The 24726-nt window shown below is 47.9% G+C and overlaps 1 long non-coding RNA gene across 1 annotated transcript; it reads right to left on the reverse strand.

Annotated features, from left to right (window-relative positions):
* Nucleotides 1–2354: 2354 nt before the first annotated feature.
* On the reverse strand, nt 2355–9004 carry LOC132569019 (uncharacterized). Its single transcript, XR_009555236.1, has 3 exons — nt 8658–9004; nt 8503–8579; nt 2355–3337 (listed from the first exon to the last, which is right to left on the reverse strand). It is a non-coding gene; the product is annotated as an uncharacterized LOC132569019 (long non-coding RNA).
* Between the last annotated feature and the right edge of the window lie 15722 nt (nt 9005–24726).

The raw sequence follows: 24726 nt of genomic DNA on the forward strand, positions 1-24726 counted from the left end.
CCAGCTTCTGCCGGGATCAAACTCAAGTTGTGAGCAGAGAGCTCGGACTGCAGTACTGCAGCTTTACCACTCTGCACCATAGGGCTGCTGTGTATTTATACACTTCTTCAAATACACTGAGTGCCCACAAGTTCTTGTATTGTGAGAAAGCGAGAAAAGAACTTCTTTCTGTACCTTCCCTATCCCATGAATAATTTTGTACATTTTGCATGTCACTCTTCAGTCACCGTTTTTTCAAGCTAAAGGGCCCCAACCTCTTTATCCATTCTTCCTAGGGAAGACGTTCCATCTCCCCTGGGAACGGAATAATACACAAATCTCTCACATTTGAGAAAAAGGGACATTCCAGAAAACAATGTTGCAGTGTACCATAGGAACACAAGAAGATCCTAGCTGGTTCAGACCAGTGGTCCATCTAGTCCAGCATCCTGTCTCACACAGTAGCCAACCAGCTCCTCTAGGTGTCCAAGAACAAGGCATAAAGGCTGAGGCCTTCCCCTGATGTTGCCTCCTGGCTCTGGGATTCAAAGGTATAGAGCCTCTGAATGTGGAGGTTCCTCTCAGTCACCATGGCTAGTAGCCATGGATAGATCTCTCTTCCATGAATCTGTCACATCCCCTTTTCAACCCGTCTATTCCTGTGGCTATCACTACATCCTCTGGCAATGAATTCCATATTTTGATCACTCTCTGTGTAAAGAAGCATTTCCTTTTGTCCATCCCTAATCTATCGTCCATCAGCTTCCTTTAACCGCACTTGAGTTCTAGTATTTTGGGAGCGTTAAGTATTTTCCCAGTAGCCCATAAGCGTAGCCTTTCCAAATAGAGCAGGCTCTTATAATAGCCATTCATTACTTGAGATGGTATAGAATTCAACCTAGCAAGCATAAAAGCTCTGCTATATCAGGGTACTGTCAACTGCTTAATGTATAGTAGGAGGCTTCTGGGATAGGAGAATCCCAAGTAAATGGGTGATCAAACTCTACATGCTCTAATATGAGAGCTTAGACTGAACATAAGAACATAAGAGAAGCCATGTTGGATCAGGCCAATGGCCCATCCAGTCCAACACTCTGTGTCACACAGGGGCAAAAATTTTTATATATACACACACCTCTGCTCCATATTTTTATCTAAACCCCTCTTGAAGGTGGCTATGCTTGTGGCCGCCACCACCTCCTGTGGCAGTGAATTCCACATGTTAATCACCCTTTGGGTGAAGAAGTACTTCCTTTTATCCATTTTAACCTGTCTGCTCAGCAATTTCATTGAATGCCCATGAGTTCTTGTATTGTGAGAAAGGGAGAAAAGGACTTCTTTCTCTACTTTCTCCATCCCATGCATTATCTTGTAAACCTCTATCATGTCACCCCGCAGTCGACGTTTCTCCAAGCTAAAGAGCCCCAAGCGTTTCAACCTTTCTTCATAGGGAAAGTGCTGCAGCCCTTTAATCATTCTAGTCGCCCTTTTCTGGACTTTCTCCAATGCTATATATCCAATGCTATATATCCAATGCTATAATATAATATAATGGGATGAAATCTCTATGGTCTAGAACAGGGGGGGCCAATGGTAGCTCTCCAGATGTTTTTTTTGTTGCCTACAACTCCCATCAGCCCCAGCCATTGGCCGTTAGAGGCATTTCAAGTGCAGTGGAAAGGTCTACCATGACTCATAACTACTTGCGTCTGGGCAGTTAGTGTATCTCTTGTTTGTGCAGCACCAATCTGGTGTAGTGGTTAAGCGCACAGGCTCTAATCTGGGAGAGTTCTCAGCAGAGCTGTTCTCTCAAGAGCAGTCCTTGAAAGAGCTCTCTCGGCCCCACCTACCTCACGGGATGTCTGTTGCAGAGAGAAGAAAAGAAGAAGAAGAAGAAGAAGAAGAAGAAGAAGAAGAAGAAGAAGAAGAAGAAGAAGAAGAAGAAGAAGAAGAAGAAGAAGAAGAAGAAGATGATGATGATATTGGATTTATATCCCGCCCTCCACTCCGAAGAGTCCCAGAGCGGCTCACAATCTCCTTTCCCTTCCTCCCCCACAACAGACACCCTGTGAGGTGGGTGGGGCTGGAGAGGGCTCTCACAGCAGCTGCCCTTTCAAGGACAACCTCTGCCAGAGCTATGGCTGACCCAAGGCCATGCTAGCAGGTGCAAGTGGAGGAGTGGGGAATCAAACCCGGTTCTCCCAGATAAGAGTCCGCTCACTTAACCACTACACCAAAAGATTGTAAGCCACTCTGGGACTCCAAGTGAAGAGCGGGGTATAAATCCAACGTCCTCCTTCTCCCTCCCCCCTCCTCTTCTTCTTCGTTTCTGGGATTCATGGAATCAGGATGGAAATCAGAAAGAAAAAAGCAACAACTGATCAGTGATTTAATCAAAAAAAGAATTATAGCAGTTAAGTAAGCGTATTTTTTTTTTCTGAATCCAAGCGCTTTGATATGACACGAGATACAAATAGATGTCTTTTTGTTCCACCTTCTCCTCCCCACCCCCCCCAATTACAGCTACTAAAGGCTGGCAATAATTAACATTTCATGATGAATAAAAAGGCATCACTCCAGAGCTCAGAGATATTCCTTTCATGTTCTATCTATTGTTGGCCTGGCGATGTATTATTTATACCCCCAGAATGAAAGGTTAGTGGTAGAATTACTGATTGTAACACAGAAGCGCTGAAGGTCAGCGACAAAAGCTGACCGACGGATACGTTAATCTTTGGGCTGACCCAGGACATGCAGCTCAGCTAATGAGCCTGGATGGAAATGCAACAATTGCACACTTTTTAATTATTATTGCACTCCTTTCCCCAGGGTTGTTGCTACAGTGTGGACAACAGCGAAGTCCAGATTCCTGTCCAATGAAGGTAGCTCTTTATACAAAGAGCGGGGGTGGGGGGATGGGATTACAGATGCAATCTAGGAGGACCAAAACAACAGGTACAAAAAAAAAAAAAATAGACCAGATTTCCCAGCATCCTTTGCAGGCTAGGCAATAATACATGAATCATAGCCACTGGTTGGAAGGAGTGTTCTCATCTATATTTCACCAGGAGAGTTCTGACTATCTGAGAGGCCATATATTATTGAAGACATTATTTTTATAGCATCTGTAGCAGCAACAAAGCTAAGTGGAGGGAAGAGGACATGCTAGAAAACCGCAGGCACCCTGGAATTTCAGCTCCTCCAAAATACAAGAGAAGCACTTAATAAAGTGCACACACAAGCTGTATTGACTTGTGCTGGTGATGAGGCATCTGGTGTTGATTGGCTGCTCTGGCGTGGGATGGGGGTGGAGTATGGTGTTCAGTGGTTCTGGGAACTCAGCTGTGCTGTCCCGCTCCTGTGTGGGAAAGGAAAGTTGTCAGTTTGTGTGGGATTAAAACCTTAGCCCAGAAGCAAGTTGAAAACTAAGATGAGGTCCTGAAATATAGCGAAACCAAGGGAGATGGATCCCTGAGGTCAGGAAACTGAAAGAAGGAATTGATTGAGAAACGGAGGTCGCTTAACGAATGGACTGCAAAACGTTCGGAGTTGTCAACCTCGTTTGAGTATTTTCCCAAAAGACTAGAACTTGAGGGCATCCAATGTAACTGATGGGCAGGAGGTTCAGGATAGACAAAAGGAAATACTACTTTACCCAGAGAGTGATTAAAATGTGTAATTCACTGGCAGAGGATGTAGTGATGGCCGCAGGAAGAAAAAGCTTTTAAAGGGGATTGGATAGATTCATGGAAGACAGTAAGTCTATCAATGGATGCTAGCCGTGGTAACTGAGCTGCAAGTGAAGGAGTGGGGAATCAAACCTGGTTCTCCCAGATAAGAGAGCTCTGGCTGGCCCAAGGCCAATCCAGCAGCTGCAATTGGAGGAGTGGGGAATCAAACCCGGTTCTCCCAGATAAGAGAGCTCTGGCTGACCCAAAGCCATTCCAGCAGCTGCAAGTGGAGGAGTGGGGAATCAAACCCGGTTCTCCCAGATAAGAGAGCTCTGGCTGACCCAAGGCCATTCCAGCAGGTGCAAGTGGAGGAGTGGGGAATCAAACCTGGTTCTCCCAGATAAGAGAGCTCTGGCTGACCCAAGGCCATTCCAGCAGGTGCAAGTGGAGGAGGGGGAATCAAACCCAGTTCTCCCAGATAAGAGAGCTCTGGCTGACCCAAGGCCATTCCAGCAGGTGCAAGTGGAGGAGTGGGGAATCAAACCTGGTTCTCCCAGATAAGTGTCCGCACCCTTAACCACTACACCAAACTGGCTCACGTATGTGACTATATGCATATATGATTATATATGTGAATACCTGTGCATACTTTTAGTAACTGACAATTCACGAGCAATGACGATATTAGCAAGAAAATCACTCGGTTGTTTCTGACTCACAAATCCACAGCCCAACTATTGTCAGGAACCTGACACTCAGGGCAGCTAATGTGCAAATATAATTAAATCCTTTCGATGTAAGAACATCATTAATTATGCCTTAGTGCTCGTCGTTCGTTTGGGCTGCTTAAGTGCAGTTAATGATGGCCAATCTGTTCAGCAGAAAAGAGCCAGAGTCCAATAACACCTTAAAGACTAACAAAATTTGTGTCAGGGCACGAGCTTTTGGGAGCCAACGCTCACTTATTCAGATGCAGCCGTGAAAGTTCAAACCCTGCTACGGATTTTGCTACAGAACCTTAGTCTTTAAGGTTCTTTTGGACTCTGGCTCTTTTCTGCTGCTACAGACAGACTAACAGGACTACGCAACTTAGGGTTGCCAAGTCCAATTCAAGAAATATCTGGGGACTTTGGGGGTGGAGCCAGGAGACATTAGGGGTGGAGCCAAGATCAAGGCTGTGACAAGCATCATTGAACTCCAAAGGGAGTTCTGGCCATCTCATTTAAAGGGACGGCACACCTTTTCAATTCCTTCCTTCCATAGGAAATAATGAAGGATAGAGACACCTTCTTTTGGGGCTCATAGAATTGGGCCCCCGGGTCCAATCTTTTTGAAACTTGGGGGGTATTTTGGGGAGAGGCACTAGATGCTCTACTGAAAATTTGGTGCCTCTACCCCAAAAAACAGGGGCCCCCCAGAGTCCCAGATACCCGTGGATCAATTCTCCATGATTTTCTATGGGAATAAATCTCCATAAGGAATAATAGAGTTCCCAGCAGACATTTCCCTCCCCTCCCCCCGCTTTTTGACCACCCTGAAGCTGGGGGAGGGCCTCCAAACCGGGGGATCCCCTGCCCCCACCTGGGGATTGGCAACCCTAACCCAACTTGATCTGTGAAGATCAACTATAGTTTGCATATGACCTTTTTTTCATAGCCTCCTGGGAACTGTAGTTCATCCTCTATTGTAATGGTGATGTCTTGTGGACAAAGCACACACAAGAGTGTAAAAACAGCAAGCTAACACTGATCTGGGAGAAATTGACAGTTCAGATACCAGTCTGCCATGGAAGGAGGAGGAGAAGCAGAAGGGGGAGGAGGAGGATTTATACCCCACTCTTCACTCAGAGTGTCTCAGGGGAGCTTACAATCTCCTTCCCTTCCTCTCCCCAGAACAGACACCAAGTGAGGTAGGTGGGGCAGAGAGAGCTCTGAGAGAACTGCTCTTGAGAAAACAGCTCAGAGACAACTGTTCACCAAGGTCACCCAGCAGCTACATGTGAAGGAGTGGGGAATCAAACCCTGTTCTCCCAGATTAAAGTAACCACTACACCAAACTGCCTCTGGGACTGTAGGACTGTGCAGCCTAACCTGCCTCACGGCGGGGCGGGGGGCGGGTTGTGAGGAGAAAATGTCTGTTGTGGGGATGGGACGTAAAGGAGATTGTAACTGCTCTGAGACTCTGAGATTCAGAGTATAGGGTGGGATATAAATCCAATGTCTAAACTCCAGCAAAGCCTCCCTATGACCACATCTCTCTTCCATTAGACGTTTGTGTTGCTATCAAGATTTCCAAGGGAAAAACCCATTGTCCCAGGAGCAATGTTCCCTCTAAGCTGCGGGGTCTTGTGAACAAAAATTCCACTTTGTGAGTCATTGGCATTAAAGTTGTGAGGAAGCGATTGGGCTGCCACATAGATTAGTTTGTTTTGGGGCCGTCCGTCCTGAGCTAAGACAAAAACATGTGAGCTGGAGGCTAAGAAACTGTGAGCCAACTCACACTAACTCAGCCTAGAGGGAACACTGCCCAGGAGGTTGTCACTCCCCAGAACTGGGTTGGAGAGGGAGGAATGGGTGAACCCAGGACTGGTCTTCTCTTGAAAAGGTGTGCCCAAGAGCAGCCCAGAAGGAAGAGCGTGACCTGCTCCCTGACAGGCTGGAACAAGTAATTAGCAGAGCAGAGCAAATCCCCTCCACTTGCTCTGCTCTGAGGCTTTATCTTGGGACTAAAAGCAGCCCTAAAGACAGGGGTGGAATTCTAGCATGAGCTCCTTTGCATATTAGGTCACACACCCTGGTGTAGCCAATCCTCCAAGAGCTTCCAAAAAAGAGCCTTCTAAGCTCTTGGGAGGATTGGCTACATCAGGGAGGCGTGGCCAGAGCTGGATTAACAATCAGGCCAAGTAGGCTGTGGCCTATGGGCTCCCACACCTTTAGGGGCCCCAGGCCTGCTTTCCCCCCTGCTTGCAGCCCTCCCAGCCAGCAATTGAGCTGCTCTTTGCCCAACTTGCCTGGTGCAGCTGCTGCTGGTGTCGTCGCCAAGTTTGCCTCTCTCTGCCTCTCCCCTGCAGCTTTGTCAAAGGGGCTTTTGAGAAGGTGCCCGCAGGCTGCGGCAAGGGCCATGGGCAGTGGAGCAGCTACTCAGACTATGAGATAATTTGCGAGGGGTCTCCACAGGGTTTAATCTGGCACTGGGTGTGGCCTAATATGCAAAGGAGCTCCTGCTAGAATCCCACCCCTGCTTAAATGTGAGACAAACCTGGACTCAGCCCTGACTCCAGCAGGATCTGCTGCTCTTCCATTAACTGGGGCAACACTCACTAGACCCGGGAGCAAACAATTAACTTGTACTCACTGACCGAATGGTTGGGGCAGGGCAGGGCTTTTTTCCATAGCAGGAACTGCTTTGCATATTAGGCTACACTCCCCTGAAGTAGCAAACCCTCCAAGAGCTTACAGGGCTGTTCTTACAGAGCCCACTGTAAGCTCTTGGAGGACTGGCTACATCAGGGGGGCTTACAATCTGCTATATCTGTGATGTGGGTGGGGCTGAGAAGGCTCTCCCAGCAGCTGCCCTTTCAACGACAACTCCTGTGACAGCTATGGCTGACCCAAGGCCATTCCAGCAGGTGCAAGTGGAGGAGTGGGGAATCAAACCCGGTTCTCCCAGATAAGAGAGCTCTGGCTGACCCAAGGCCATCCCAGCAGGTGCAAGTGGAGGAGTGGGGAATCAAACCCGGTTCTCCCGGAGAAGAGAGCTCTGGCTGACCCAAGGCCATCCCAGCAGGTGCAAGTGGAGGAGTGGGGAATCAAACCCGGTTCTCCCAGATAAGAGAGCTATGGCTGACCCAAGGCCATTCCAGCAGGTGCAAGTGGAGGAGTGGGGAATCAAACCCGGTTCTCCCAGATAAGAGAGCTATGGCTGACCCAAGGCCATTCCAGCAGGTGCAAGTGGAGGAGTGGGGAATCAAACCCGGTTCTCCCAGATAAGAGAGCTATGGCTGACCCAAGGCCATTCCAGCAGCTGCAAGTGGAGGAGTGGGGAATCAAACCCGGTTCTCCCAGATAAGAGAGCTATGGCTGACCCACGGCCATTCCAGCAGGTGCAAGTGGAGGAGTGGGGAATCAAACCCGGTTCTCCCAGATAAGCGAGCTATGGCTGACCCATGGCCATTCCAGCAGGTGCAAGTGGAGGAGTGGGGAATCAAACCCGGTTCTCCCAGATAAGCGAGCTCTGGCTGACCCAAGGCCATCCCAGCAGGTGCAAGTGGAGGAGTGGGGAATCAAACCTGGTTCTCCCGGATAAGAGTCTGCACACTTAACCACTACACCAAACTGGAAAACACATTGCTCATACCTGCTGGCAGACATGCAAGTCTCCAGAGTTGGAGTGGGGAACCATAAGTCATTTGGCACATGTTGTGCATGTGGTCGTCCGGTCCACTGCAGGGCTCTTAAAGAAGACTGCAGATTTATGCCCCACCCTTTTCTCTGAATCAGAGACTCAGAGCAGTTTACAATCTCCTATCTCTTCTCCCCCCACAGCAGACACCCTGTGAGGTGGGTGGGGCTGAGAGGGCTCTTTCAGCAGCTGCCCTTTCAAGGACAACCTCTGCCAGAGCTATGGCTGACCCCAGGCCATTCCAGCAGGTGCAAGTGGAGGAGTGGGGAATTAAACCCGGTTCTCCCAGATAAGAGTCCGCACACTTAACCACTACACCAAACTGGAGGGACCTTCCCTTTTTCAGATAAGCTTGCTACAATGCAGGTACAAAATGGATTTGAATCCAGCAAGCCTAGCCACGCATTGCCTTTCGGAAACAGGAACCTGCCTGGGTCAACGTTTCACGCACCTTTAAGCCTTCCTCCGCTCTCAACTTTCCTACTGAAAAGTTTGCCAAGCGTTCCTGCTCTTTGGCTTCTTGGAATCCTGCGCATGAAAGGAGAAATCTGATAATTAGCCAGCAGAGACAGGAAAGGGGTGTGGCCGCCGTGAGCTGAATCATACCCTGGAGGTGGCAGAAGCCTCGACGTGCGCTTAATGCTTCTAATTCTCGAGGGCTGTAATTATCTGAAAATAGACTCAAAGGCAACTATTTTGGGAAATGCCAATTTTCTGGATTTATCGGAACGGGAGAACTCTTTACATCCACAGCCTCCTGTGGGAACGAGCGGCGCTTTGAAAGGTCCGGGCGGGAGCCACAGGCGCGGGAGGAGTTTGTTTGGAAACTGCCCTCGGCAGCAAAATCTTTGCCTCCTTCCCCTCGGCCGTTGCTTGGCGGGCATTGATTTAGTCCAATTAATGGGGCTGCTTCCCTTTGCCTCTCCCGAGTGCTTCTTTTTCTGGTGTTTCTCATTCTCTCGCCTGCAGTGCTTCTTTAACCGGTAGCTGAGCTGTCTTGCCTGGGGGCCCACGTGGGGAGTTAGTTTCTACAAGATAAGGCCACAAAGCTTTTCCTGGACTTGGGGAGGGGACATGGATTGGTGGGAGAGCATCTGTCGTGCATGCAGAAGGTCCCAGGTTCAGTCCCTGACATCTCCAGCCAAAAGGATCTGGAGAAGGAGGGGGCAGAGGAGGAGGGGTTAGTTTTATACATTTATGTATACTTTAGAAGATATTGGATTTATATCCCGCCCTCCACTCCGAATTTCAGTCTCAGAGCGGCTCACAATCTCCTTTATCTTCCTCCCCCACAACAGACACCCTGTGAAGTGGGTGGAGCTGAGAGAGCTCTCACAGCAGCTGCCCTTTCAAGGACAACTCTGCCAGAGCTATGGCTGACCCAAGGCCACGCTAGCAGGTGCAAGTGGAGGAGTGGGGGAATCAAACCCAGTTCTCCCAGATAAGAGTCCGCGCACTTCACCACTACACCAGACTGGCTCTTACATATGTTCTCACCATACATATGGCATTTATACATTACATATGTCCTTGCCATAGACCTGCCACCCACCAATGAATTAAAAAAATTGTTAGATGGATTTCCCACTCACCTTACACCACTCTGACGCTCCTCTTCTCAGCTGGGCTTCCCCCCAATTTCACACTATCTGCCCTGGGTCTGCAATAAGTATCGACTTTTTCATACAGCAAACAGAAACCTCTAACAACCAGTTTGTGTTGACACATAGTATGACACAGGAGTGGAAGTCGTTATGAAGTAATAATAATAATAATAATAAATTTTATTTGTACCCCGCCCTCCCCCGCCGAAGCAGGCTCAGGGCGGCTAACAATACGGTGACCAATGGTGCACCAACAATAAAACAGTTACACTAGAAACATTAAATTAACATTAAACTAACCTTAAAAGCCTGAATTAAAACAATTAACTAAAACATTTTATGACGCTATCCTTGACACTCTTCTAGTTGATGCTGATGGCGGATTTTCAGTTATTCATAAGCTAATTTAAAAAGGTGGTCTTGCAGGCCCTGCGGAACTGATCAAGGTTCCGCAGGGCCCGCACCTCCTCTGGGAGTTGGTTCCAGAGATGTGGGGCTGCGGCCGAAAAGGCCCGAGAGCGAGTATTCTGTAGTTTAATTTGTCTTGGCCCAGGGGTAGTCAGTCTGTTCTTTCCTACTGACCTCAGTGCTCTCTGGGGTTCATACGGGGAGAGACGGTCCCTCAGGTAGGCTGGTCCTCGGCCATATAGGGCTTTAAAGGTGATAACCAGCACTTTGTACTGGACCCGGTATACAATTGGTAACCAGTGCAGTTCGCGTAGCCCCGGCCGCACATGTTCCCATCTTGGGAGACCAAGTAACAGCCTGGCCGCCGCGTTCTGCACTAGCTGTAACTTCCGGGTCCGGCACAGAGGCAGCCCCATGTAGAGGGCGTTACAGTAGTCCAATCGTGAGGTGACCGTCGCATGGATCACCGTTGCTAGGTCCCGACGCTCCAGGAAAGGGGCCAACTGCTTTGCCCGCCTCAGATGGAAGAAAGCTGACTTGGCAGTGGCTGTTATCTGGGCCTCCATTGATAATGAAGGCTCCAGTAAAACACCCAGACTCTTCACCTGCTGCGCCGCCTTTAGCTGCACACCATCGAAGGTCGGGAGGGATATTTCCCTCCCTGGAGCGCCGCGACCCACACAGAGAACCTCTGTCTTTGCCGGATTCAGCTTCAGCCCACTCAGTCTAAGCCACGTTGCGATAGCCTGTAACGCCCGATCCAGGTCTTCCGGGGGGGAGGCGGGCCGGCCGTCCATTAGCAGATAGAGCTGGGTGTCATCCGCATATTGGTGGCAGCCCAGCCCAAACCTCCTGGCAATCTGGGCAAGGGGGCGCATATAGATGTTGAATAACATCGGGGAGAGGACTGCTCCCTGAGGCACCCCACAATCTAGTGTGCGCCTCTGGGATCGTTCACCCCCGATCGCCACCCTTTGTCCCCGACCCATGAGGAAAGAGGAGAGCCATTGTAAAGCAGACCCCTTAACCCCAATGTCGGCGAGGCGGTGGATCAGTAGCCGATGGTCGACCGTATCAAATGCAGCCGACAGATCTAATAACATCAGCACTGCTACACCGCCTCGATCCAGTTGCCGTTGGAGGTCATCTGCCAAGGCGACCAAGACCGTCTCCGTCCCGTGGCCCGGTCGGAAGCCAGACTGGCACGGGTCTAGGATAGAAGCGTCATCTAGAAATCTCTGTAGCTGCAACGCCACTGCCCTCTCGATGATTTTACCTAAAAATGGTAAGTTAGACACCGGTCGATAGTTCGCCAATTCGGCCGGGTCTGCTGTTGATTTTTTCAAGAGGGGGCGGACCAAGGCCTCTTTCAGAGGCGTTGGAAAACGCCCCTCTAAGAGGGATCTATTTATGATGTCCCGTAGAGGACATCTAAGCTCCCTCTGGCAAGATTTAATCAGCCAGGAGGGGCAAGGGTCCAGATCACATGTTGTTGGGCGAGCAGCGGAGAGAATTCCATCAACTTCTTCCAGGCTGAGTGGGTCGAAGTGGTCCAGCAGTAAATCCGAAGACAGGCGCGGAGCCTCAGTCTGACTTACTGTATCTAATGTGATAGGTAGGTCTTGGCGGAGTGATGAGATTTTATCTGCAAAATATTTCGCAAATGCCTCACAGCCTATCTCCAATTCTCTAACGTTTGGTTTGCCTTGTGGCAGTGTTATAAGATCGCCAATTACCCTAAACAATTGTGCTGGGCGCGAATTTGCAGATGCAATCTTGGCTGCAAAGTATTGTTTCTTTGCAGCCTTGACTGCCATCTCATATGACTTCATAAACGTTCTATAGGATGTTCTCGTCACTTCATCCCGAGTATGCCTCCACCGCCTCTCTAGTCGTCTGAGCCCTTGCTTCAGCTGGCGTAGCTCCAAGGTATACCATGGAGCCAGCTTCATACGAGGGCGCAGAGGGCGCCGGGGTGCGATTTCGTCGATGACCCTGGATAGCTGATCTTGCCAGACTTCCACCAGGTCATCGAGGGAATCGCCAGTGGGCCAAGGGTCCCTCAGGGCCGTTTGGAACCGTTCCGGGTCCATCAGGCCCCAAGGGCGAGCCAAAATAGGCTCTCCGCCCATACAGGGTTGGGGCGGCATCTCCATACGGGCCTTAAGGGCTAGTCAGTTTATCATTCTTGTTTAAATATGTCTCTCTTAATCTTATTGCGGTTTCCTTAGTCTACCTTTTTAGTCACGATCTGATTTCTTCATTTTAAGCTTATAACCTCTGGCATTTCATTTATTCTTCAATTTGTACCTGTGTGTGTTTGCAAGCGTATCCCTCAAAATACTTATCTAAGACTGTTGCTGTTTTGTTTATCTTTGCAGTGTTCAATAATTTATTTGAAACTCTTTTTTTTACAGTGCCAGCTCTTTTAGGATTATGCACCACTAGCTAGTGAGCTAGACTTGTTTGGGGGGGCTGAGAGAGCTCTGAAAAAGCTGTGACTGACCCAAGGTCAGCCAGCTGGCTTCATGTGGAGGAGTGTGAAATCCAACCTGCTTCTCCGGATTAGAGTCTGCCCTCTGGTGGTGAGCAGAGGAAAGGAAGGTTGCCAGCTTTCACGTGTCTCCTGGAGAGCTCCCGCATGGATCACTGATCTTCGGATGGCCATGATCAGTTCCCCAGGAGAAAACGGCTGCTGTGACTGTAAGGCATTGTACCCTGAAAAGGTCCATCCCCTCCTGCACTCCCCCCCACCAAATCTGCTGGGTGTTTCCCAATCCAACTCTGGGGGGGGGGGGGGAGACACATGATCACTCTCTGCAGGGGTGTCAAACTCATTTGTTATGAGGGCTGGATCTGACGTAAAAGAGACCTTGTTGGGCCAAGCCATGTCGGGCCGGGCCATGTGTGTACCTATTTAAGATTAGAGTTATAAACTTTTTAAAGAACACAGACACAAATATATTTTTAAAAAAAACTTAAAACATGCATAAAACATTAGCACTAATTGGTTTAACGGTGCTTTTTTGTATTTCTCCCATGGGAACTGGGCAAAGGAAGCTGTGGCTCTTTCCTTCCTTCCCCAGGAACTTGAGTGGGGAGGAGTCAATAGAAGGACAAGAGGGTTGGCTCCGTAGCTCTGCTGTGTGATTGAGAGAGCCTGGCAAAGCAAGCTATTCCTCCCCAGGGGAGGAGTCTCAGCCAATGGAGAAAATGGAGGTTTTGCTCTGTAGCTCCTGTACAATTGAGTAAGCCTTGCAAAGCAAGCTGTTAGGCAGAAGGAAGCAAGATATAGGAAGAAGAAAGCAGATGACAGCCAATAGCTCGGGGGCCTGATTCGGCCCCGGAACTGCATGTTTGACACCCCTGCTGTAATGAGCCCTCCCCCAGTCTGGATCCAGTCCAGCATATCAGCCTTCGAAGTAAGCATGTCTAGAACTGAAATCCTAGTCTCCTTGGTGCTTTGAGAGAATCTGTTTCTCAACTTGCAAAAGATGGGCATTGGCACATATATTGTAAGGCACTTGATAAAAGACAAAAAGACAAAGGACTTTGCTACAAGGCAGACTTTCTATTTGGAGAGAAGTAACCCATGGATTCCCCTGGGGCTTTGCCTAAGGGCTTATTTTATTCAATATTTTTATTTGGGATTGGAAGGAGGGAAGTCAAATGCGCAGAGGAAATCTACTGACAGCAACGAGCTTGGAAACAGTGTTAGCACAGCAAAGGGCTATGATACAGGATAAATTGGATGACCTCATCAGCAAGAGTAATAGCAACGGTATGCAATTCATTAGCACAAAGATGGGGGGAAAGTATAAGGGGCATGTGAGCTGTTTTGGCTAAGATATAAGCTGCCAGCCTGAGTCAGAAAATTGGCCTTTCCACCTCAGTATTATCTACTCCGATGTCTAAACTCTTGGATAGTGGTACTTTCCCATGAGAGCAGTCTGAGATCCTTTAACCCAGGGGTGTCAAACATGTGGCTTGGGAGCTGAATCAGGCCCCCTAGAGGGCTCCTATCAGCCCCACCCCCCAAGCAACTGGCTGTCATCTGCTTCCTTCTCTCTCCGCCTTGCTTCCTTCTGCATAACAGCTTGCTTTGCAAGGCTTGCTCAATCGCACAGGAGCTTACAGAGCAAAACCTCTATTTTCTTAATCAGCTGAGGTTCCTCCCTTGGGGAGTAAAGTGGGGAGTAAAGCAGTATGTCCTTTTGTCCATTCTGAACCTCCCGCCGTCAGCTTCATTGGATGCCCTCGAGTTCTAGTCTTTTGGAGGAAAAAGAAAAATGGTAGCTGCAAGAATCCTCAAATCACAAACATCTGCAAGCCAGATGAGGCCATCTAATAATAACCCTCAAGGGAAATGGGAGTGCTTGTCCACCTGGAGGGTGAGCTTACACCTCTTGTTGCCACCTCCACCTTGGTCCGATCCAAGCAGAAATTGGGGCACTTCAACTTTCCCAGGGATCCACTTGTTTTCTGCTTGCCGGTAGCCTCCGAGTCCTTTCCTGGAAAAGTTCAAGGGCCCATCCGTCCCAGATCATGTCTGTTCCTTGAATGCTTTGTTTTGCGACATGTGCTTGTTTTGGAGCATGCACTTTCCGATGTGAAGCTGATTGCCCACATTTCCCACTGTTCTCATAAAAAAAGCATGCCATTTACCGGCCTCCTGAACTCTGGCTTCCGTGTGGCATTCCCTAACAGTTGCAACCAAAACCTTTCATGGACCGTACCCTTCCACTGACATTAAGACGGCTCTCGGGAACCTCTTGAAAGCCATTTGCAGGTTTGTTGAGTAAACCTTTATTGATTAGGATGTCAATTACTGCTGCTCATACGCTCCCATTAATTACAGTATCTATGGGACTTTGGCAGGCTATCAGTAGAAATATTGGCCTGTCAGATGGAGTGATTGTAGGTTAGTAGCCCGCGGAGACATTCGAAAGGATGGTGCCGTCCGTGAGCTGGGTAGCGCTTGCACTTAAGAAAATGTCCATCCGACTCGTGCATCTGGCTTCTTTTGGCTTGGATCAGTATTGAACGCATATCGTTGAAAGAATGTAATGGGTGGTGTGTGGGGGGGGGGAGGCATTATCAATAGGATGCCAAAGAAGCGAAAAAGGGCTGGGAGGCATTTAAGAGACCTGTCAATACCTTTTAGAGGACCGAAAGAAAATGACGCCCACCTTTGAAACTGTCGACAATTGTGTTTTCATGTTTAGAATTCGAACCAAAGATCAGATCTTGCTGATGATACTGTAACACAGTCATGGTACACATGATACATGGATCGATATGATTTGGGAGAGACATACCTCATCTTCTTGATATGGTTTCTGAAACAGCCAAGTATGAATCATAAATGCAGAATTAACTTACTTACAAAGGTCCAATAATACAAAGCAGCCGCAGCTGTTCATTTCCAAAGGGATCACTTACTTTCTTGAAGGCCGGAGTTTTTCTAATCCTCTTCTTCTGCAGTTCTACCTATCTAGATAAGATTGGGGTAAATATTTTACAGAAAGATAGGTCCCAATCGGTTCCTGTGGTCAAAGAACCATCTCCCATGGCACATTACTTCCACCAAACAGATAGGTTTGTGACTTAAGGGGAAGGGGAGTAGCAGGCAGAGAGGAAATAACAAAAACAACACCAACAACAAACAAACAACAACAAAAACAGCAACAATAACAACAGCAACAACTAATTGTCCTATCCCAGGGGTGGTCAAACTGTGGCTTGGGAGCCCCGTGTGGCTCTTTCACACATACTGTGTGGTTCTTGAAGCCTCCACCACCTTGTTGGCTGGGTTGGAGAAGACATTTTTCTCTTTAAATCACTTCGCCAAGCCAAGCCAACCAGTGGCTTGGTGAATGCATTTACAGTTAGTTGCTTTCTTTCTACCTCTCCCCCCTCCCCATCTTCCTTCCTTCCCTCAAACATCCGACGTTCATGTATTGCGGCTCTCAAACATCTGATGTTCAATCTATGTGACTCTCGCGTTAAGCAAGTTTGGCCACCCCTGCCCTATCCCTTGGGGACTAGATTCTGTATATGCTCATGTAAGGATTCTGTGGGAATCTCTGAACGCTTGCAGATGCCTGCCAAGCATTGTGAAGTATTCAGCTAGGTCGCTCACAAAAATCTGAATGCTCTGCGATCGATGGGTTGGATCCTATCTGCTCCGAGTCACCTGGGCCCTTCCCCCTGAAGTCACAGCTGGCTTCTGCTGACCCTTTGGGGCTTCCAAGCCCCGATATGTTCAGAGGTGGTTTGTCATTGCCTGCCTCTGTGTAGTGACCCTGACTTTGCTTGGTGGTCTCCCCTCCAAGTACTAACCAGGGCTGACCCTGCTTCCAAAATCTGACAAGGCCAGGCTAGTCTGGGCCATGCAGGTCAGAACCCCCTGGGGCAAGGGTGTCGAGCTCATTTGTTACGAGGGCTGGATCTGTCATAAATGCGACCTTGTTGGTCCAGCCATGTCAGGTTGGGCCGAGCCATGTCAGGCCAGGCCATATGTGTACCTATTTAAGACTGGCCAGCAGAGGTATAAGCTTTATAAAGAACACAAACACAATTAAATATTTTTTTTTCTAAAAAACTTAAAACATGCTTAAAATGTTAGCACTCGTTGGTCTTAAAGATGCTTTCTTTGTATTTCTCCCATGGGATCCAGGGAACTGGGCAAAGGAAGCTCTGACTCTTTTCTTCCTTCCCCAGGGGACCAGGAGGGGGAGGAGCCTCAGCCAATAGAAGGAAGAAAGGCTTGGCTCAGTAGTTCAGCTGTGCAATTGAGCAAGCCTTGCAAAGCAAGGTGTGATGCGAAAGGAAGCAAGGTATAGGGAGAAGGAAGCAGATGCCAGCCAGTTGCTCGGGGGTCTGATAGGAGCCCTCCAGGGGCCTGATTCGGCCCCTGGGCCGCATGTTTGACACCCCTGCCCTAGGGAGCAGGTGATGTGAAAGAAGAAAAAGGAGGAGGAGGGGAGAGTTATTTGTGAGTTTCCTGCATTGTGAAGGGGGTTGGACTAGATGGCCCTGAAGTACCTTCCGACTTTATGACTGAAAAAGAGGAGGAGAAGGAGACTACTGGATTTATACCCTGCCCATTACTCAGAGTGGCTTACAATCTCCTTCCCTTCCTCTCCCCACAACGGAAATTCTGTGAGGTTGTGGGGCTGAGAGAGCTCTGAGAGAACTGTAACTGGCCCAAGGTCACCCAACATGTGGAGGAGTGGGGAATCAAATCTGGTTAAGAGTCCACTGCTCTTAACCACTACACCAAACTGGCTCTATGAGACTTTGGAAAGCAGCTGCCAGTCTGAGTAGACATTACTCATCTTTATGGGCCAATGATCTGGTTTGGTTTGATCATGTGATCATGCAAAGGTGTCCCCCACCTCCAGCTTTAAAAAATGAAGCCTGGTTCTGTCTGCATGACCCCACTTGTTCTCTGTAAGATCAGACCCACAGAACAAGGTTGCCAATTATCTAATTCAGGGGTGTCAAACATGCAGCCCAGGGGCCGAATCAGGCCCCCAGAGGGCTCCTATCAGGCTCCTGAGCAACCAGCTGTTGTCTGCTTTTTTCTCCCTCACTCTTGCTTCCTTCTGCATCACAGCTTGCTTTCCCAGGTTTGCAACTTCCAGATACACACCTGAACAGCATACTCAAGATTGCTACAACACAGACATTGTCGCCAGATTTTGGTGAAATAATTTAGAACAAGAAGTGTCAGTTATAAGAGACTGTTAAATAAATGAAATATTGTAAGAATGCTAATCTTTTAAATATGTTTTAAGTTTTTTTTAAAAAAAAATCTTTGTGTTTGTGTTATTCATAAAGTTTGTATCTCTGCTACCTGGCATTACATTGGATGACACACATGGCCCAGCCCGACAAGGTCTCATTTATGTCTGATCTGGCTCTCATAACAAATGAGTTCAACACTGCTGATCTAATTTGCTTGCTTTCTTAACCCTACAACTAGGTATCTTCTTTCAGAGCACAATATTTCCTACCTTCTCTTACCAATGTGTGCGAGTGTAATAACAGTCTGCGGTAACCAGCCTGACATCAATTAATATTTCCCTTAATGATTCCGCTTATGTGAGTGACCTGCTCTGCGTAGATGTATCCAGGCTGACTGACACCATGTAATTATCAGAGAAGGATAGGTGCAGAGAAATATCATTATAATCAGGGCTCTTTTTCTAGCAGGAGCTCCTCTGTATATTAGGCCTTGCCTCCAATCCTCCAAGAGCTTAGAGAGCTCTTAGTACAGGGCCTACAGTAGAAGAAGAAGAAGAAGAAGAAGAAGAAGAAGAAGATATTGGATTTATATTCCACCCTCCACTCCAAATCTCAGAGTCTCAGAGTGGCTCACAATCTCCTTTACCTTCCTCCCCCACAACAGACACCCTGTGAGGTAGATGAAGATACTGGATTTATATTCCACCCTCCACTCCAAATCTCAGAGTCTCAGAGCGGCTCACAATCTCCTTTACCTTCCTCCCCCACAACAGACACCCTGTGAGGTGGGTGGGGCTGGAGAGGGCTCTCACAGCAGCTGCCCTTTCAAGGACAACCTCTGCCAGGGCTATGGCTGACCCAAGGTCATCCTAGCAGGTGCAAGTGGAGAAGTGGGGAATCAAACCCGGTTCTCCCAGATAAGAATCCGCACACTTAACCACTACGCCAAACTGGCTCTCCAATTAGCTCAGCAGTGTGTCATTCTTGGAGCTTACCCCAACTCGGGAATTCTGTGAGTAAACTCACAGTACTTTCAATTAATCTAGGGAGTCCTCCTTGGATTTAAGGTAGCATAGGTAAGATTGAAATCTGGCCAACTTTGTGCTACATCCAGGGCTTTTTTTGAGCAGGAACGCACTTCCGGCTGGCTTGGCATCAGGGGGTGTGGTCTAATATGCAAATTAGTCCCTGCTGGGCTTTTTTCTGCAAAAAAAGCCCTGTGTGAAACAATGGTGATGTCACGGGGTTTGGCCTAATATGCAAATGAGTTCCTGCTGGGCTTTTCCTACAAAAAAGCCATGGCTATATCACTGTGAGGATAAAAGGATCATTTTTTGTTGGAAAAAAAACAGCAGGAATTAATTTGTATTTTTGGCCACAGCTCCTGACACCAAGCCAGCTGGAACAGCGTTCCTGTATGTTCCTGCAAAAAAAAAAAGGGGGGGGGAGGCCTGCCTGCCAGTGTTCCCTCTAAACCGCAGACTCCTGTGAGCAAAAATTCTACTTTGTGAGCTACTGGCATTAAAGTTGTGAGCATAACTTATTGTGCTCTGGGGTCATTCTTACTGAGCTAAGACAAAAATGTGTGAGCTGGAGGCTAAAAATCTGTGAGCTAGCTCACGCTAACTCAGCTTAGAGGGAACACCGCTGCCTGGATGTATTGATGTTGGGATTCAGTGTAAGGCAACTTCGTGTGTGTGAACCTTGCCCGGTCACTTCCAAAAACAAGGGAGACCAGGAGAATTTCAGAAGCATCCTGTTCTTTTATGTGGCCGTGTACCACAGTCCCTCAAGAGTTCCAATTCTCCCTTAAGACTTCAGTTCACACATTGCATCGGACAAGACCTCCCCCCACCCCCACCCCTAGCAGGCCAGATTTCCCCCCAAGGCCACCAGAGTCTGACCTAAGGTTTTTGTAAATTAAAACATTAACAAGCCCAGCGACTAGTAAGATGAATCAAAACGGCATAGCATCAACGTAGCTCCCCTTTTGGCAAATGGGGAATATCCAATGGTTATTTGTGTCTCTCCCCCCCACCCCCCAAGAGTGGATTTAATATGTCTCTAAGTTGTAAGTTGTTAAGGAGACATTGATCCGTAGCTCACGGATTACTTCTGTCAGCTTGCTCCGAGAAATTTCCTCTGTATGTAAAAAAAAAATTTTCTTTCATCCCCCCCCCCTCCCTAGAAAAAATCAAAGGCAATGAAGGAAAAGTTATTAAAAATCACTTTTGTTATGCTGTTCAGGACTTGAGGTCACCTTGTCTTTTCTTTTTTTTTTTTTAATAAAAAGGATGGAGAAGTACGTTGCATGTGATTGAATGATAGCAGGTCTCTACGTTGATATCAGAGCATGGAGGTTAGACGTAGGCTGCGACTCCAGAAAATTAAGTCATCTTAACGGGTGGAATTCTAGCAGGAGCTCCTTTGCATATTAGGCCACACACCTTTGATGTAGGCTTCCCAATCCCCAGGTCCCAGCGGGGGATCCCCTGGTTTTACAGGCTTCCCCCTCCCCCAGCCAGCTGGCCGGCGGGGGAAGCTCCACCCCCATAGCTATTATGCACCTCCAGGAATGATTCCCATAGGGAATGATGGGGAATTGATCCGCGGGTGTCAGGGGCTCTGGGGGGGCTGTCTTTTGAGGTAGAGCCGCCAAATTTTCAGTATAGCATCTAGTGCCTCTCCCCAAAATACCTCCCAAGTTTCAAAAAGATTGGACCAAGGGGTCCAATTCTATGAGCCCCAAAAGAAGGTGCCCCTATCCTTCATTATTTTCTATGGAAGGAAGGCATTCTAAAAGGTGTGCTGTCCCTTTAAATGTGATGGCCAGAACTCCCTTGGAGTTCAATTATGCTTGTCACACCCTTGCTCCTGGCTCCGCCCCCAGTGTCTCCTGGCTCCACCCCCAAAGTCTCCTGGCTCCACCCCCAAAGTCCCCAGATATTTCTTGAATTGGACTTGGCAACCCTACTTTGATGCAGCCAATCCTCCAAGAGCTTACAAAAAAAGAGCCTTGTAAGCTTGCTGGGGGGAAAGCGTAGATGACTGGGGAAGGCAATGGCAAACCACCCCATAAAAAGTCTGCCGTGAAAACATTGTGAAAGCAACGTCACCCCAGAGTCGAAAATGACTGGTGCTTGCACAGGGGACTACCTTTACTTTTTTCTAAGCTGTTGGAGGATTGGCTACATCAGGGGTGTGTGGCCTAATGTGCAAAGGAGCTCCTGCGAGAATTCCACCCCGCTCTTTAATAATGTTCTCTTTAAGTATATCTAAGCAACAACAACAATAAATTAAACCAGGGGTGTCGAACTCATTTGTTATGAGGGCCAGATTTGACATAAATGAGACCTTGTCGGGCCGAGCCATGTGCATCATAAAATGTAGTGCCAGGTAGTGGACATATAAACTTTATAAAGGGCACAGACACACAATTAAAGATTTTTTTTTGCTTAAAATAAAACATGCTTAAAATATTAGCCCGCTTGCAATATTTTGTTTTACAGTCTCTAATAAATGTCACCTCTTGCTATGAATTATTGCATCAAAAACTGCAGACAGTGTCTGTGCTGTACCAGTCTTGAATATGTGCTGTTCAGGTGTGCAAATCTGTAAGTTGCAAACCTACTTTTTATTCATTGACATTCATTACAGACATCTCATGGTCAATGCTTTGAGCCTAAGACCCAGAGGAACATGAAGCAGCTGGGCATTGTGAGCTTTTGTACAGACGTTGCTTCACATGCTAGTCAAGAACATGTGAAGGCACCATGGCACAGACTGAGGGCTATGTGCTTGTCTACAAGACTATAATCCCCCACCACCACAAAAAAAACAGCTACAAGAACAGAGAGACAGCCATGTACAGTGGTCAGTGTCAGCCTACTATCCGGAAAGTCTAAATTCAAGACCCCCAATCAAAGGAAAATGTGAAAGAAAAAATAAGGAAAAGTTGCTTGGTAAACCTGGGTTGGAACATTCTCTCAGCCTAATGCTGATATTTCTCTTCTAAATAGTTCACATGCTTTCCTATTGAGAAAGACTGGAGGGCATGAATACGGTGAAAAAGAGGAGGGGGATCCAGTTACAAGCCCAACAAAACTCTTTCTCTCTCTCTCTCTGTAGCAAGGCAAAAAGCTCATACCTTCACTAAAACTTTGCTAGTCTTAAAAGCATTCCTTGAGCTCTCCTGATGGTGGAGACTTGGCAAAGGAAGCTCTGGCTCTTTCTTTCCTTCCTCAGAGCAGGAGGGGGAGGAGCCTCAGCCATTCATTAAAAGGAAGAGAGGCTTGTCTCAGTAGCACTGCAGAGTGATTAATTGAGCCTGGCAAACTTAATCAACCAGCAGAGCTATAGAGCCAAGCTCCTTCATTGGCTGAGGCTGCTCGTCTGTCCTCCTCCTCCCTTTGGGAAAAGGGAGGGGGGGAGGGAAAGACTGCTTTGCTGCTCTGGCTTATCTGGGGAGAAACACAAAATGGCGACCGAGAAAAGCAGGCAGGAGAAAATGAAGCAGATGACAGCCAGTTGCTGGAGGGCCTGATTGGAGCCCTCTGCAGGCCTGATCCGGCCCGTGGGCCATATGTTTGACACCCCATGTGACTGGGGCCATAGCAGGAAGCCTTCCTCCAGCTGCCCTTGGAAACCATAGAGTTTGGAAGAATTCCTAGCGCTACCACATGTCACTTACAGGTTTTCCACAGAAGTTTCGGTGCTGGGTAGGGATGGGCACGAACCACAATAATGTAGTTTGGTTTGTGGGCAAACCATGAACCGAACCACGATCCCCACAAACCAGATTGGCCCGCAAACCAAACTGGGTTTGCGATGTCCATGCGTGAAATAGCTGAACCGTGGGGGCAGCCTGCTCCTGTAGCTCGGCTGTTTAAAGGGGCTTTCTTGGGCAACCTGCCCCAGTTGTTTGGAGCCATTTAAACCCCTGCTTTCTGCTCTCCATGGCTTTTAGTTCATGTGCTGGGTAAAGAAAACAGAAGTGACATGGCAGCTCTAGGAATCACTGGAAACTATATAAAATCATACAGTTGTTCTAGGAATCTCCCAAAACTGGTTTTACCACAGAGTTTTTGGTGATCACTGGAACTGCACTATGTTCCTTCCAGTTTTTTTTACCAGAAGAGACATCACATTGCAGCTGCTATTAATTTTTTTGTCCTGCCAGCCAATGGGAACAAGAGAGGAGATTCTCCACCTTGACAGGGAGTTTGGCAGCTCTACATTATTAGAACCACCAAAATGGTTGTGGCCTATAAATGTTGTATTGATATCAATTGGAGAATTGACAGAAAAATACATATGAATATATGAACATATGAATCTGCCTTATACTGAATCAGACCCTTGGTCCATCAAAGTCAGTATTGTCTTCTCAGACTGGCAGCGGCTCTCCAGGGTCTCAAGCTGAGGTTTTTCACATCTATTTGCCTGGACCCTTTTTTGGAGATGCCAAGGATTGAACCTGGGACCTTCTGCTTCCCAAGCAGATGCTCTACCACTGAGCCACCGTCCCTCCAAGTAGTAATGTATTACTAGTAGTAATGTATGGCTGTGAGAGTTGGACCATAAGGAAGGCCGAGCGCAGTAGAATAGATGCTTTCAAGTTGCGGTGCTGGAGAAGACTCCTGAGAATCGGAATATGAAGCTTCCTTCTACTGCATCAGACCATTGGTCCATCAAGGTCAGTCTTGTCTACTCAGATTGGCAGTGGCTTTCCAGGATCTCCAGCCGAAGTCTTTCACATCACCCACAACCTGATCCTTTTAACTGGAGATGCTGGGGATGGAACCGTTACCTGGGACCTTCCGCATGCCAAACAGATGTTCTACATTTGAGACATGGCAGAAAGTGAGAAGGACCTAAAGAACATCTTGTTGAGAGAGTGAAAGAGGAGCGCACAAAAGTAGACTTGAAACTCAACATCAAAAAAACTAAGATCATGGCATCCAGCCCTATGACTCCTTGGCAAATAGAAAGAGAAGGCATGGAAGTCATGACAGGCTTCACATTTCTGAGATCCAAGATCACTGCAGATGGTGACTGTAGCCATGAAATTAAAAGGCGTTTGCTCCCAGTAGTAATGTATGGCTGTGAGAGTTGGACCATAAGGAAGGCCGAGCGCAGTAGAATAGATGCTTTCAAGTTGCGGTGCTGGAGAAGACTCCTGAGAATCGGAATTGACTGTGCAACTTAACAACAACAACAACCCTTCCCCTTGTCTTATACTGAATCAGACCGTTGGTCTTTCAAAGTTAGCATTGTCTGCTCAGACTGGCAGTAGCGCTCCAGGGTCTCAGACAGAGGTCTTTCGCATCACCTACTACCTGATCCTGTTAACTCTAGGTGCTGAAGATTGAACCTGGAACTTTCTGCGCGTGAAGCAGATGCTCTACCCCTGAGCCACAGCCCCTCCCCAGAACCACAACACTATTCTCATAAAGTTCAGATGAATGGATGAACCAAAGAGGAAAATCTTAGGGTTTGTAGAATCTTTCGGGCTCAAGTGCCGTGTTCTACTGGAGAAAGTTTTCCTTCCAGACGTTTCGTTCTCAGCTGCGGAGAACATCCTCAGTGGCGTTGCAGCCGGAGCAGGCGTTCTGACCTTCTTGGCTGCTGTGCATTGAGGAGAATCTTAACTTGAAATTCAGTTTTCCAACAGCCTGTCTCCATTATAAACAGGTTCCCCCAAACCTCTACTGCAGCCATTGGCAAGAACAAAAAAGAATTCATTTACCAGTCTGCCTTATGAAGAATATTCCTGGTATCTCTTATGATGATGGGAATATTTTTCTCCTCTAGCCTCAGCTATGAACTTGGAACCCTGGCAACAGAGAGGACAGTATGAGGTCAATAAAAGGGGGAGGGGGTTGGGGGGGTTGCTATTGATTCCTTTCACA

Source organism: Heteronotia binoei, chromosome 3, assembly GCF_032191835.1.
Source record: "Heteronotia binoei isolate CCM8104 ecotype False Entrance Well chromosome 3, APGP_CSIRO_Hbin_v1, whole genome shotgun sequence".
Taxonomy (NCBI): domain Eukaryota; kingdom Metazoa; phylum Chordata; class Lepidosauria; order Squamata; family Gekkonidae; genus Heteronotia; species Heteronotia binoei.